Here is a 13,128-nt window from a genome sequence, read left to right on the forward strand (position 1 = left end):
GTAATCTACATATGTTAAAATGTATTTGTGTCCTAACATAGAAAAAGTATAGAAATTTCCCCACAAATCAGCATGCAAGATATCAAAAGGAGCACAAGAACGAGTAATGCTATTAGAAAAGGACAATTTTCTTTGTATAGGAAAGTGGCAAGATTCACAAGGCGCTACATCATTTTTACAAGAAATGAAAGGAAATAGTTTTGAAAGTGTTTGTAAACATATATTAGAAATATGACTTAGTCTTAAATACCAAATGTTAAAAGAATTATTTGCAACAGAATTACAAGTTGAAGAATTGTATGCATAGTCAAGAACATACAATCCTCTTATAAGATTTAGCTAACAGGAATACGAATTGTATTTTTGTACTCATTAAATGATGAATTGTTAAAAGAAATATGGTCAGTAGCACCAGTGTCTAAGATGTTGAATAAGTGATTCCAAACACAAGAGAGTAGTGGATATTCAAGATTTGTGATTAATTTGAAATTTATTACTATGAATTGTGGTTTGTGTTATTATATTTAAAATAGAGATAAGAACGGAAAATAGAAAGACATAAATGTAAGGAAGGTAAATGATTGAAAGTAAATAGAGAGTTAAGAGATATTGCACAAAGATTTATATAGGTTTGACTGGTCCTTAGCCTACTCCTCTCCTCAAGAAACAAATTTCTTGAGAGTTACATTAATAAAATATTTTGATCTTTTGCTAAAAATATTTTGAGCTTTTGCTAGGTTATGACTACAAACCTTATTATAATCGACTGAAAGATTTTGTCAGGTTGATTCCTCAAATCAAGTGGAGCTTTTCACAAGCTAAGCTCACAAACCAAGAACGAGATTTTGACGGACTAATCTCGGAAATCAAACATAGGTTTCACAAGGACAACCTTAACAACCGACCAAAAGAGACTTCAAGAGAATCATGTAACACCCCGATGAAATTAAGATAATTGTTTAAATTAAGTTAATATTTTATTTATTAATTTAATTAAATAATTAGAAAAATTATTGGATTATTAATATTATTATTGGGATAATATTATTGGGTTTTATTATTGGAGTATATAAGTTGGAATAATAAAAAGTCCTAATTTTTTGGGAAAAGGGTTTTTCACGTGAAAAAGGAAAAGAGAAGCGGCTGAAAGAGAAAGGGAAAAGAGGCAGAGCAAGAGAAGAGGAAAAGCTTGAAGCTAACGGAATTGCCGGATTTACTCAGGTAAGGGGGGTTATCATCGTTTGATGGGTCTTATGGGATAGCATGTAATGGGTAGTGATGAACCTCGGAATTTGACTCTGATTGAAATGATATGTGATGAATTTGTGAAATATTGATGAACGAATTTGGATGATAACTGATGAAAATTCGTAGGAATTAGAGGTAGAAAGGTTGGCAATTTGTGAAATCGAAAGTGTCTGATTCGTGTTAGATGATATGAATGAATTGCGTGTAAAATTTGGACTGTAGAAGGTTGAATTGGATAGATCTCGTAGCAGAGAAAGCCACTGCAGATCTGGAAATTCTGGGTTCTGGTCATACGCGTATGGCACTAGGCAATACGCGTATGAGATGGCTGGTACGCGTATGGATGAGGCCTTACGCGTATGAGTGAAAGAGATGATGTTTTGAACGTAAAAGTGTCTCTGTTGGTACGCGTATGAGGATGTGGTACGCGTAGCATACGCGTATGGGCGTGGGCATTACGCGTATGGACTTGGTCAGGTTTGGGCAATACGCGTATGGGCATAGGCAATACGCGTATGGGCAGATTTGTGATTTTCCTGAACAATGGTTGTGCAGTTTTTGGTTGTTTAGGCTGAGTGATGTACTTAGCTGAGGTATGATGTTGTAGGGATCAATTCCCGTTGTTTTGAATAGTATAGGTATTAGTAGAATGTGCTAATACTATGATTTATTATGTGGCATGATATGATATGCTTTTGTTGATGATATGTGATGGTATACATGATGATGTGAAGGTATGCATTTGTGAATAGACTATTTTATGGCTTAGAGTGTGAGCATGTGTCTATTCTTAAATTGTTGTTGATGTTGCATTGCTAGGTGATTAGCATGCATATTGTGGCCTTATGGTGGTAGCTAATTCCCATGGTGAGGAATTAGTGAGTAAATCATTGTGATTGTTGTTGTTGATGTTTGCATGCTAGGTGATTAGCGTGCATAGCATGGCCCATTTGGGGTGGTAGCTAATTCCCATGGTGAGGAATTAGTGAGTGAGTCACTATGTCTCAAATGAGTGGGACTAGTGAGCTTGGTAGCCGTGCCTGGATTTGGACGGTGAGGTTGAACTATATGTTCACAAATAGTCGGTACCGCATGCATGGAGTCTCATTGCATAATATATGTATGGCGTATAATATGAATGGATGTATTCCAATATTATACGTGTGTTTGTGTTGATGTTGAGTACGAGTATGAGTTGCATTTGTGTTGAATATGATATTTGAGTTGATGTGCTGTTACTGAATATGTGTTTGGATTAGGGTGATGAAGTGTGTTAAATTACTTAACATGACATGATATTTTATAATACTTATTATATCGATTGAGGAACTCACCCTTACAACTGTTTTTCAGGTAACGAGCAGTGATTGAGTAGGAGCTAGTACTTGGAGTCTAGAGTAGTTCCTTAGTGGGTCATGCTCTGATAGATGTAACATCGGGAAGGGATGTTTTAAATGTTTTACTGTTGGTTGTGAACCATTTTACATGTAATGTGTTACATGCTTTGATTGATTTGATTTATATCCGCTGCGATTTATGCAACTGTTCATTTGATTAAATAAAGAGCATGACTGTTATTTTGGAACATGGTGTGAAGTGATCATGTGACACCCTTAACTGCATAATTACTCTGATGTTGTATTTTGATATTTAATTAAATTATTGGGGTACTTTAGAAGGGTGTTACATTAGTGGTATCAGAGCATAGTCGGTCGAGTCGAGTCGTAATTATTCTGTTTCCCCTGTACGGGATAGGTGTTGTGTAACCCTATCAGTACTTATTGTTTTAGTTTGTTGGGTTTTCAGAATAGAGATGGCTGGAAGAGGTAGAGATGATGCTGCAATTGCTGAGGCTCTGGGTATGCTAGCTGGAGTACTTGGAGGAAATCCGAATGTTGTGGGAATGGGAGCTGCTCGTCAACTGAGTGAGTTCCAGAAGAGCAATCCTCCAATGTTCAAGGGAGCATACGATCCAGATGGCGCTCAGAAGTGGTTGAAGGAGATAGAGAGGATCTTCCGAGTGACTGAGTGCGCCGATAACCAGAAGGTCAGGTTCGGTACGCATATGTTGTCAGAGGAAGCTGATGATTGGTGGGTTGCTACCCGCACTGAGTTGGAAACTGCTGGGAATGCTGAGATTACTTGGGCAGTGTTCAGAGAGAGATTTCTGAGGAAGTACTTTCCAGAGGATGTCAGAGGAAAGAAAGAAATAGAATTCTTGGAATTGAAGCAGGGTAACCGGTCTGTTACTGAGTATGCTGCTAAGTTCACAGAGCTGTCAAAGTATTATACTCCCTATAGTGAGGCTACTGGGGAATTTTCCAAATGTGTGAAGTTTGAGAACGGGTTGCGTCCCGAGATCAAGCAGGCGATTGGATATCAGCGGATCAGGGTGTTTTCTGATTTGGTTGACTGTTGCAGGATTTTTGAACAGGATTCCAAAGCCAGAGCAGAGAGCTATCAGCAAAGGGTTGATAGGAAAGGCAAGAGTCAGAATGATCGTGGAAAACCGTATGCAACTGGCAAAGGTTTTCAGAAGCAGAGTGGGATGAAGAGGCCTAGTGGGGGAGACTCTAGTGCCCCTGCTAAGTGTTACAGATGTGGTCAGGCTGGACATCGTATCCATGAGTGTACCAGTAATGAGAAGAAGTGTTTCAAGTGTGGAAAAGGTGGTCACTTGGCTGCAGACTGCCGGTTGAAGACTGTGACTTGTTTCAACTGTGGAGAGTTGGGTCATATTAGCCCACAGTGTCCTAAGCCGAAGAAGGAGAATCAGTCGGGAGGCAAGGTCTTTGCTTTATCAGGTTCTGAGACTTCTGCAGATGATCGTTTGATCCGAGGTACGTGTTATATTAATGGCTTTCCTCTTGTAGCTATTATTGACACAGGTGCAACTCATTCTTTTATATCCTTGGATTGTGCTGTGAAACTTAAGTTAGAGATATCTGAGATGCTGGGTAGTATGGTGATTGATACTCCTGCGAAGGGTTCAGTGACTACTACTTCAGTTTGTTTGAATTGTCCTTTGAGTATTTTTGGTAGAGACTTTGGAATGGACCTTGTGTGTCTTCCACTAGTACAGATTGATGTTATTCTGGGTATGAACTGGTTGGTGTGTAACCGAGTTTATATCAACTGTTTTGATAAGACTGTGATTTTTCCTAAGATTGAGGAAGGAAAGAGTTTGTTTCTATCTGCAAGGCAGGTGAATGAGGAAGTAGCAGATGGGGCAGAGTTGTTTATGCTGTTAGCGACTTTGGAAACTAAAGATAAACTGGTGATTGGTAATCTAGCCGTGGTATGTGATTTTCCTGATGTGTTTCCTGAAGAAGTGAATGAATTACCGCCAGAGCGTGAAGTTGAGTTCTCGATCGATTTGGTACCTGGTACTAGGCCGATATCGATGGCTCCGTACCGTATGTCTGCTGTTGAGTTAACTGAATTGAAGAGTCAGTTGGAAGATCTGTTGGATAAGAAATTTATTCGTCCGAGTGTGTCACCGTGGGGTGCACCAGTGTTATTGGTTAAGAAGAAAGAAGGTACTATGAGGTTGTGTGTGGACTACAGGCAATTGAATAAAGTGACTATCAAGAATCGGTATCCTTTGCCGAGGATTGATGATTTGATGGATCAGTTAGTTGGTGCGAGTGTGTTCAGCAAAATAGATTTGAGATCTGGGTATCATCAGATACGTGTGAAAACTGAGGATATTCAGAAGATTGCTTTCAGAACGAGGTATGGACATTATGAGTATTCTGTAATGCCTTTTGGTGTGACTAATGCGCCTGGAGTATTTATGGAGTATATGAATAGGATTTTCCATCCGTACCTAGATAAGTTTGTTGTGGTGTTTATTGATGATATTTTGGTGTATTCGAAATCTGAAGAAGAGCATGCTGAGCATTTGAGAGTGGTTTTAGGAGTTCTGCGAGAAAAGAAGTTATTTGCTAAACTGTCAAAGTGTGAATTTTGGTTAGAAGAGGTTAGTTTTCTTGGTCATGTGATTTCAAGAGGTGGTGTTGCTGTTGATCCTTCTAAGATAGAAGCGGTATCTAAGTGGGAAGCTCCGAAGTCAGTTTCTGAGATAAGAAGTTTCCTTGGTTTGGCTGGTTATTATAGGAAGTTCATTGAGGGATTTTCTAAGTTGGCGTTACCGTTGACGATGTTGACTAGAAAGGGGCAAGCGTTTGTTTGGGACTCAAAATGTGAAGAAGGTTTCCAAGAGTTAAAGAGAATGTTGACTACTGCTCCTATTCTGATATTACCGAGTTCGTCGGAATCATTTGAGGTTTACTGTGATGCTTCATTGTTGGGTTTGGGTGGTGTGTTGATGCAGAATAAGCAGGTTATAGCTTATGCTTCGAGACAGCTGAGGGTTCATGAGAGGAACTATCCGACGCACGATTTAGAGTTGGCAGCTGTGGTATTTGTTCTGAAGTTATGGAGGCATTATTTGTACGGGTCAAGATTTGAAGTTTTCAGTGACCATAAAAGTTTAAAGTATTTGTTTGATCAGAAAGAGCTGAATATGAGACAAAGGAGATGGCTAGAGTTTCTGAAGGATTATGACTTTGGTTTGAACTACCATCCGGGTAAAGCAAATGTAGTGGCTGATGCATTGAGTCGGAAATCATTACATATGTCTATGTTAATGGTGAAGGAATTGGATTTGATTGAGCAGTTTAGAGACTTGAGTTTGGTGTGTGAGAGTACTCACAATAGTGTTAAATTGGGAATGTTGAAGTTAACAAGTGGTATTTTGAATGAGATTAGAGAGGGTCAGAAATCCGATATGCTTTTGGTTGATAAGTTGACTTTAGTGAATCAAGGTCAAGGTGGTGGATTCAGAGTTGATGAGAGTGGTGTTTTGAAATTTGGTAATCGGATATGTATTCCGGATGTTACCGAACTTAAGAAGAGTATCCTGGAGGAAGGACATCGTAGTGGCCTGAGTATTCATCCTGGAGCTACAAAGATGTATCATGATTTGAAGAAGCTATTTTGGTGGCCGGGAATGAAAAGAGAAATTGCGAGTTTTGTTTATTCTTGTTTGACTTGCCAAAAGTCAAAGATTGAGCATCAGAAGCCGTCTGGGCTAATGCAACCGTTGGCTATTCCAGAGTGGAAGTGGGATAGTATCAGTATGGATTTTGTGTCTGGTTTGCCGAGGACAAATAAGAATTTTGAAGCTATTTGGGTGATTGTTGACAGATTGACGAAATCGGCTCATTTCATTCCGATCAGAATGGATTATCCGTTAGAGAGATTGGCCGAGTTGTATATTGAGAAGATTGTAAGTTTGCATGGTATTCCGTCTAGTATTGTTTCGGACAGAGATCCTAGATTTACATCGAAGTTCTGGGAAGGTTTGCAGAGGGCTTTGGGAACTAAGCTGAGATTGAGTTCTGCATATCATCCGCAGACTGATGGTCAGACTGAGAGGACGATTCAGTCACTAGAGGATCTTTTGAGAGCTTGTGTTTTGGAAAAGGAGGTGCTTGGGATTGTTATTTACCTTTGATTGAGTTTACCTACAACAATAGTTTTCATTCGAGCATTGGTATGGCACCGTTTGAAGCTTTGTATGGTAGGAGATGTCGGACACCTTTATGTTGGTATGAATCCGGTGAGAGTGCTGTGGTTGGACCGGAGATTGTTCAACAAACTACGGAAAAGATTAAGATGATTCAGGAGAAGATGAGAATTGCTCAGAGTCGTCAGAAGAGTTATCACGACAAGAGGAGGAAGTCACTTGAGTTCCAAGAGGGAGATCATGTGTTTCTTCGTGTTACTCCGATAACTGGGGTTGGTCGAGCTTTGAAGTCGAAGAAGTTGACACCTCGATTTATTGGTCCTTATCAGATTTTGGAGAGGATAGGAGAGGTAGCCTATCGTATCGCTTTACCGCCGTCGCTTGCGAATTTGCATGAGGTTTTTCATGTGTCTCAGTTGAGGAGGTACATTCATGATCCGTCACATGTAGTCCAAGTAGATGATGTACAGGTGAGAGATAACCTGACTGTTGAAACATCACCTATGAGGATCGAGGATCGAGAGTTGAAGCAGTTGCGGGGTAAAGAGATCGCCTTGGTGAAGGTAGCGTGGGGAGGACCAGCAGGTGGCAATGTGACTTGGGAACTTGAGAGTCAGATGAAGGAGTCTTATCCTGAGTTGTTCGCCTGAGGTATGTTTTCGAGGACGAAAACTCTTTTAGTGGGGGAGAGTTGTAACACCCCGATGAAATTAAGATAATTGTTTAAATTAAGTTAATATTTTATTTATTAATTTAATTAAATAATTAGAAAAATTATTGGATTATTAATATTATTATTGGGATAATATTATTGGGTTTTATTGTTGGAGTATATAAGTTGGAATAATAAAAAGTCCTAATTTTTTGGGAAAAGGGTTTTTCACGTGAAAAAGGAAAAGAGAAGCGGCTGAAAGAGAAAGGGAAAAGAGGCAGAGCAAGAGAAGAGGAAAAGCTTGAAGCTAACGGAATTGCCGGATTTACTCAGGTAAGGGGGGTTTATCATCGTTTGATGGGTCTTATGGGATAGCATGTAATGGGTAGTGATGAACCTCGGAATTTGACTCTGATTGAAATGATATGTGATGAATTTGTGAAATATTGATGAACGAATTTGGATGATAACTGATGAAAATTCGTAGGAATTAGAGGTAGAAAGGTTGGCAATTTGTGAAATCGAAAGTGTCTGATTCGTGTTAGATGATATGAATGAATTGCGTGTAAAATTTGGACTGTAGAAGGTTGAATTGGATAGATCTCGTAGCAGAGAAAGCCACTGCAGATCTGGAAATTCTGGGTTCTGGTCATACGCGTATGGCACTAGGCAATACGCGTATGAGATGGCTGGTACGCGTATGGATGAGGCCTTACGCATATGAGTGAAAGAGATGATGTTTTGAACGTAAAAGTGTCTCTGTTGGTACGCGTATGAGGATGTGGTACGCGTAGCATACGCGTATGGGCGTGGGCATTACGCGTATGGACTTGGTCAGGTTTGGGCAATACGCGTATGGGCAGATTTGTGATTTTCTTGAACAATGGTTGTGCAGTTTTTGGTTGTTTAGGCTGAGTGATGTACTTAGCTGAGGTATGATGTTGTAGGGATCAATTCCCGTTGTTTTGAATAGTATAGGTATTAGTAGAATGTGCTAATACTATGATTTATTATGTGGCATGATATGATATGCTTTTGTTGATGATATGTGATGGTATACATGATGATGTGAAGGTATGCATTTGTGAATAGACTATTTTATGGCTTAGAGTGTGAGCATGTGTCTATTCTTAAATTGTTGTTGATGTTGCATTGCTAGGTGATTAGCATGCATATTGTGGCCTTATGGTGGTAGCTAATTCCCATGGTGAGGAATTAGTGAGTAAATCATTGTGATTGTTGTTGTTGATGTTTGCATGCTAGGTGATTAGCGTGCATAGCATGGCCCATTTGGGGTGGTAGCTAATTCCCATGGTGAGGAATTAGTGAGTGAGTCACTATGTCTCAAATGAGTGGGACTAGTGAGCTTGGTAGCCGTGCCTGGATTTGGACGGTGAGGTTGAACTATATGTTCACAAATAGTCGGTACCGCATGCATGGAGTCTCATTGCATAATATATGTATGGCGTATAATATGAATGGATGTATTCCAATATTATACGTGTGTTTGTGTTGATGTTGAGTACGAGTATGAGTTGCATTTGTGTTGAATATGATATTTGAGTTGATGTGCTGTTACTGAATATGTGTTTGGATTAGGGTGATGAAGTGTGTTAAATTACTTAACATGACATGATATTTTATAATACTTATTATATCGATTGAGGAACTCACCCTTACAACTGTTTTTCAGGTAACGAGCAGTGATTGAGTAGGAGCTAGTACTTGGAGTCTAGAGTAGTTCCTTAGTGGGTCATGCTCTGATAGATGTAACATCGGGAAGGGATGTTTTAAATGTTTTACTGTTGGTTGTGAACCATTTTACATGTAATGTGTTACATGCTTTGATTGATTTGATTTATATCCGCTGCGATTTATGCAACTGTTCATTTGATTAAATAAAGAGCATGACTGTTATTTTGGAACATGGTGTGAAGTGATCATGTGACACCCTTAACTGCATAATTACTCTGATGTTGTATTTTGATATTTAATTAAATTATTGGGGTATTTTAGAAGGGTGTTACAAATCACACCCTTTATAAAACAGTTGAACACAAGTATAACTAAAATCTCACACTTGTATTTCACTCACAAAGGCACTAAGATTTTTTTTAGTGAAATGAGGAATAAAAGAGAAAGAGGTTAGAATGAGAGAAGAATGATTAAAATCAAATTATGGTGTATGAAATAGTGAGGAGGCGCCCTCCTTATATAGGAGAAAATGTAGTTCAACAAAGAAAATGATTCATGGGTTTTTAATGTTCATAATCAATTATGACATAGGGATAATGGATTATGTAATGTAAATGTGGAAAATTTTCAAATTGTGTTGTTACTAATCGACTATCAACCCTAATAATCGATTGTGAGGCATTGCAATTGAGATAATCGATCATGCCTAATGATAATTGATTATTCAATGTATTTTTCACTTAATTGATTATTTGGTCTTTAATCAATTAGCTATATGCTAAAAACATTTTTCTAGGGATTTTATAAAAAATAATGGGTCCTTAAAAATATTATGTGAGTGTGTGAGAGTTCCCTTCGTAACTTATGAGTTACTTTAACATTTTAACAATACTCTAATCATTCATACATTGCGCTAAATGCATCATCGATCAGACGAACTTTCACACTTTCTCTCTTTCACAACGTTAAAGCTTCAAGATTCTTACTACATTATCTTTGACTTTAACACTTCACTAGAATTTTGATTCTTCTTCTGATGAGATTTGAGTTGATTTCAGGGTGAACAATGCCATTAGAGGAAATTGGAAAGATATCACTAGGAATCCAAATTATCAAGCAAAGGATCAAAAATCGTGATTCCACCAAACATCAGAGTCATCGTTAAAATCATTATGATCACTCAAAGAACCAAAACATCATCAACTGCAATACATGCAACACATAGATTCACATAAGATTCAAAGATGATGATTCTTTCTACTATCATTGGATGAATGTGAATTCATGGCAAATGGGGAAGGAATGACAAAGTTATTTTTAGCTTGGGAATTAAATTGGACTGTTGAAGCAATTCTAAAATATTGTTGTACTTCTCGAATAAAATCAAAAGAAGATGCACTTGATCCTTATAAAGAAGAGTAAGATGCATTTTTGAGTCCTGTATTTTCCTTTGTATCATGTTGAAACAACTAACATAACTCCCTAAAAACTACTCTAAAAATAATAACTACACAACTACAATTGAGCTTTCTAACACAAATGAGCTTGTAAAATAATAGGTTTAAGCAAATATTTTGGTCAAGAAAAAATCCATTACTAATCACTTGATTATGTCACTATGTAGCTTCTCATTTTTACTTGTCAACCACTACATTGATTTCTCCAATTCTTTTTGGGGGACTACATTTCGACAGGATTTGATTCTTCTATGTAATCATTAATTATAGAATTGGTTTGTGTCAAAGAAAATTTGATTAGTACTACAATTAATTCATTCCAAACTTATGACAAAGGAAATTAAACGGACTCTTGCTAATATGCCAAGTGGAAAGATTGCATCTATTGAATCCTCATACAAATTATCAACATGTAGTGATTAATTCAAGTTCCAAAATTCTTAGAAATTGCATATCATTTCATGATAAGTAAGTGATAATGGCCTTTGTATATCCACACAAATTGTATGTTACCCTGCCGACAAGTTTGATAGTGCCTTTGCACCCAATAGAGGATTATCCTTTAGCTTCCAAATTTCAATATTAAAGTGTTTTAATTTGTCGTTTTTTAGTTAGGTACTCAGAAGTGATGTTTTTTCTTTGAGTTTTAATATTAATAAAATAGTGGTTAAAGTCGTGAATATAATTAATGCTTGTCTTTTTGTATTCTAATGATGAAATGAGAATCTACTTGTTTGATTTGAGGCAAAAGACATTGATGTACATACATTGAAGTTAATCAAACATTATTAATACTTATTAATTGATCTAAGACTTTCATAACCTCATAACTATTTGTTTACCTAACTCACGTCTCACGTGATGGGATCACATTATTGTATGATAACTTCTCACATATAACTCAAATACTTACTTAGTCACCACATTGTTGGATATTGGACTATTTCTATGTAAAAGAAAGAAGTTAAATATGATTTTTCTTCAAATATATTAGGTGTCTCAATTATATAATTGAAAAGGAGTCATGATAAGATTTTCTTTTTCAAAATAAAAATAACTTTAGCAACAACACGGGTATTTGCTTGTAACGGCTCAATCATAAAAATGAAGTATTACGGATCAATATTTAAGGCCAAAAGAAAGATAAAAGTTAATACTTATTTTTGTCTCAGCTTAAATTGACGATTTTTTAGAAAAGAAAAGTTTGAATTCTTCTATGTCATATAAAAATTTCTTAGTTTTGATCAATCAAGAAATATGTCCATTAATAATCTTTAAAATTATGAAATCATTTGAAGGATTAATATCTATTTTACACTTTATCAAATTTGTGACTTTTAAAAAACCCTTTACCATATTATTGTTTTTTTTTTATGATTGTGTCTTTTGAAGGAGCAAAACAGATAAATCTTCATATATCAAGAAAAAATTCAAAAAAAAATTTATCTAATTTTTTTTCAAAAATTATCAATTTACCATGAATGGTAGCCCAACGTGGGACCCCTAGGTCAATGTCATTGGTCAACAAATCTAATGGCTCAAAGGGAACCGTGTGGCTAACTAAAGGAAGAAAAGAAAGAAAGACATGTGAGGATCATTTCCTCTCTCTCTCTATAATTTATTTTGGTCCCTGTAAGCTGGTGAATTTTTTATTTTGGTCCCTATAATTTATTTATTTTGGTCTGAGTCCATATATCTCACTTTTTGTATTAGTTTTAGTCCTTAAAGTCAAAATCTGCAGGTTTCCTGCAGATTTTTCTTCGAACTTTGCTGCGGATTTTACTTTTAGGGACTAAAATCATCACAAAAGTGAGATATAGGGATTCAAATCTAAAAAATTAAATTACAGGAACTCAAACAAAAAAAAATTACAGGGACCAAAATAAAAAATTTGCTAACTTACAGGGACCAAAAGAGTATTTAAGCATTTATTTTCTTTCAAATTACAATAACTACAAAGTTTGTTACAATAATAAAAGCAACAAGTATATAAAAATAACGTACAACGACATGAAAATCAAAGGAAAAATGAGAAAAAGATCCTAGCCAGAACCTGGAATTCCTAGGATTTCGGCGATAGCTCGGGTGAAATCTCAAACCTTCGGGCACGTTCTAGTCTTCCTTTTATGCATTCTTCTTTTATGTCTCTGCTTTCACCTCCTCTCGAACTTCTCTTCATCTTCTTCTGTGGTAATGTTTGATGTAGGTAAAGTGAAGAGGTTGGAAGGTCTGTGTAACACCCCATTTTTTATTAGATATTTTAGTATAATTTATTTGTTATAATTATGTATTATAATGATTATTTTATTGTTGATGTTGGTGGAGTATTTATCCTTGAATTAGAGGTAATGATGGGTGATAGAACTGAGTAAAATAATTTTGAGCTATTTTAGTAATTGAAAATAATGTGTAACTATTTTTATTATTTTAAATAGTGAAAATAAGATTTTATTTAATTAATTGAATAAATAAATTTTTGAAATAATAAAATAATAAGAGAAAAGGGAGTGTGTAGAGATTTTGAGGGCAATGTGGTAATTACA

The 13,128-nt window shown here is 36.4% G+C and overlaps 1 long non-coding RNA gene across 3 annotated transcripts; it reads left to right on the forward strand.

The window, feature by feature from the left end:
* Window positions 1-1,108: 1,108 nt before the first annotated feature.
* LOC127105887 (uncharacterized) lies at window positions 1,109-9,285 on the forward strand. 3 transcript variants are annotated; one of them, XR_007795160.1, is made up of 2 exons: window positions 1,109-1,221; window positions 9,127-9,285. It is a non-coding gene; the product is annotated as an uncharacterized LOC127105887 (long non-coding RNA). The 3 variants fall into 3 exon arrangements; XR_007795161.1 differs by lacking the exon at window positions 9,127-9,285 and adding an exon at window positions 2,602-2,760; XR_007795162.1 differs by lacking the exon at window positions 1,109-1,221 and adding an exon at window positions 7,654-7,766.
* Window positions 9,286-13,128: the final 3,843 nt, after the last annotated feature.

The sequence above is a fragment of the Lathyrus oleraceus genome, chromosome 7, assembly GCF_024323335.1.
Source record: "Lathyrus oleraceus cultivar Zhongwan6 chromosome 7, CAAS_Psat_ZW6_1.0, whole genome shotgun sequence".
In the NCBI taxonomy this organism is placed as follows: domain Eukaryota; kingdom Viridiplantae; phylum Streptophyta; class Magnoliopsida; order Fabales; family Fabaceae; genus Lathyrus; species Lathyrus oleraceus.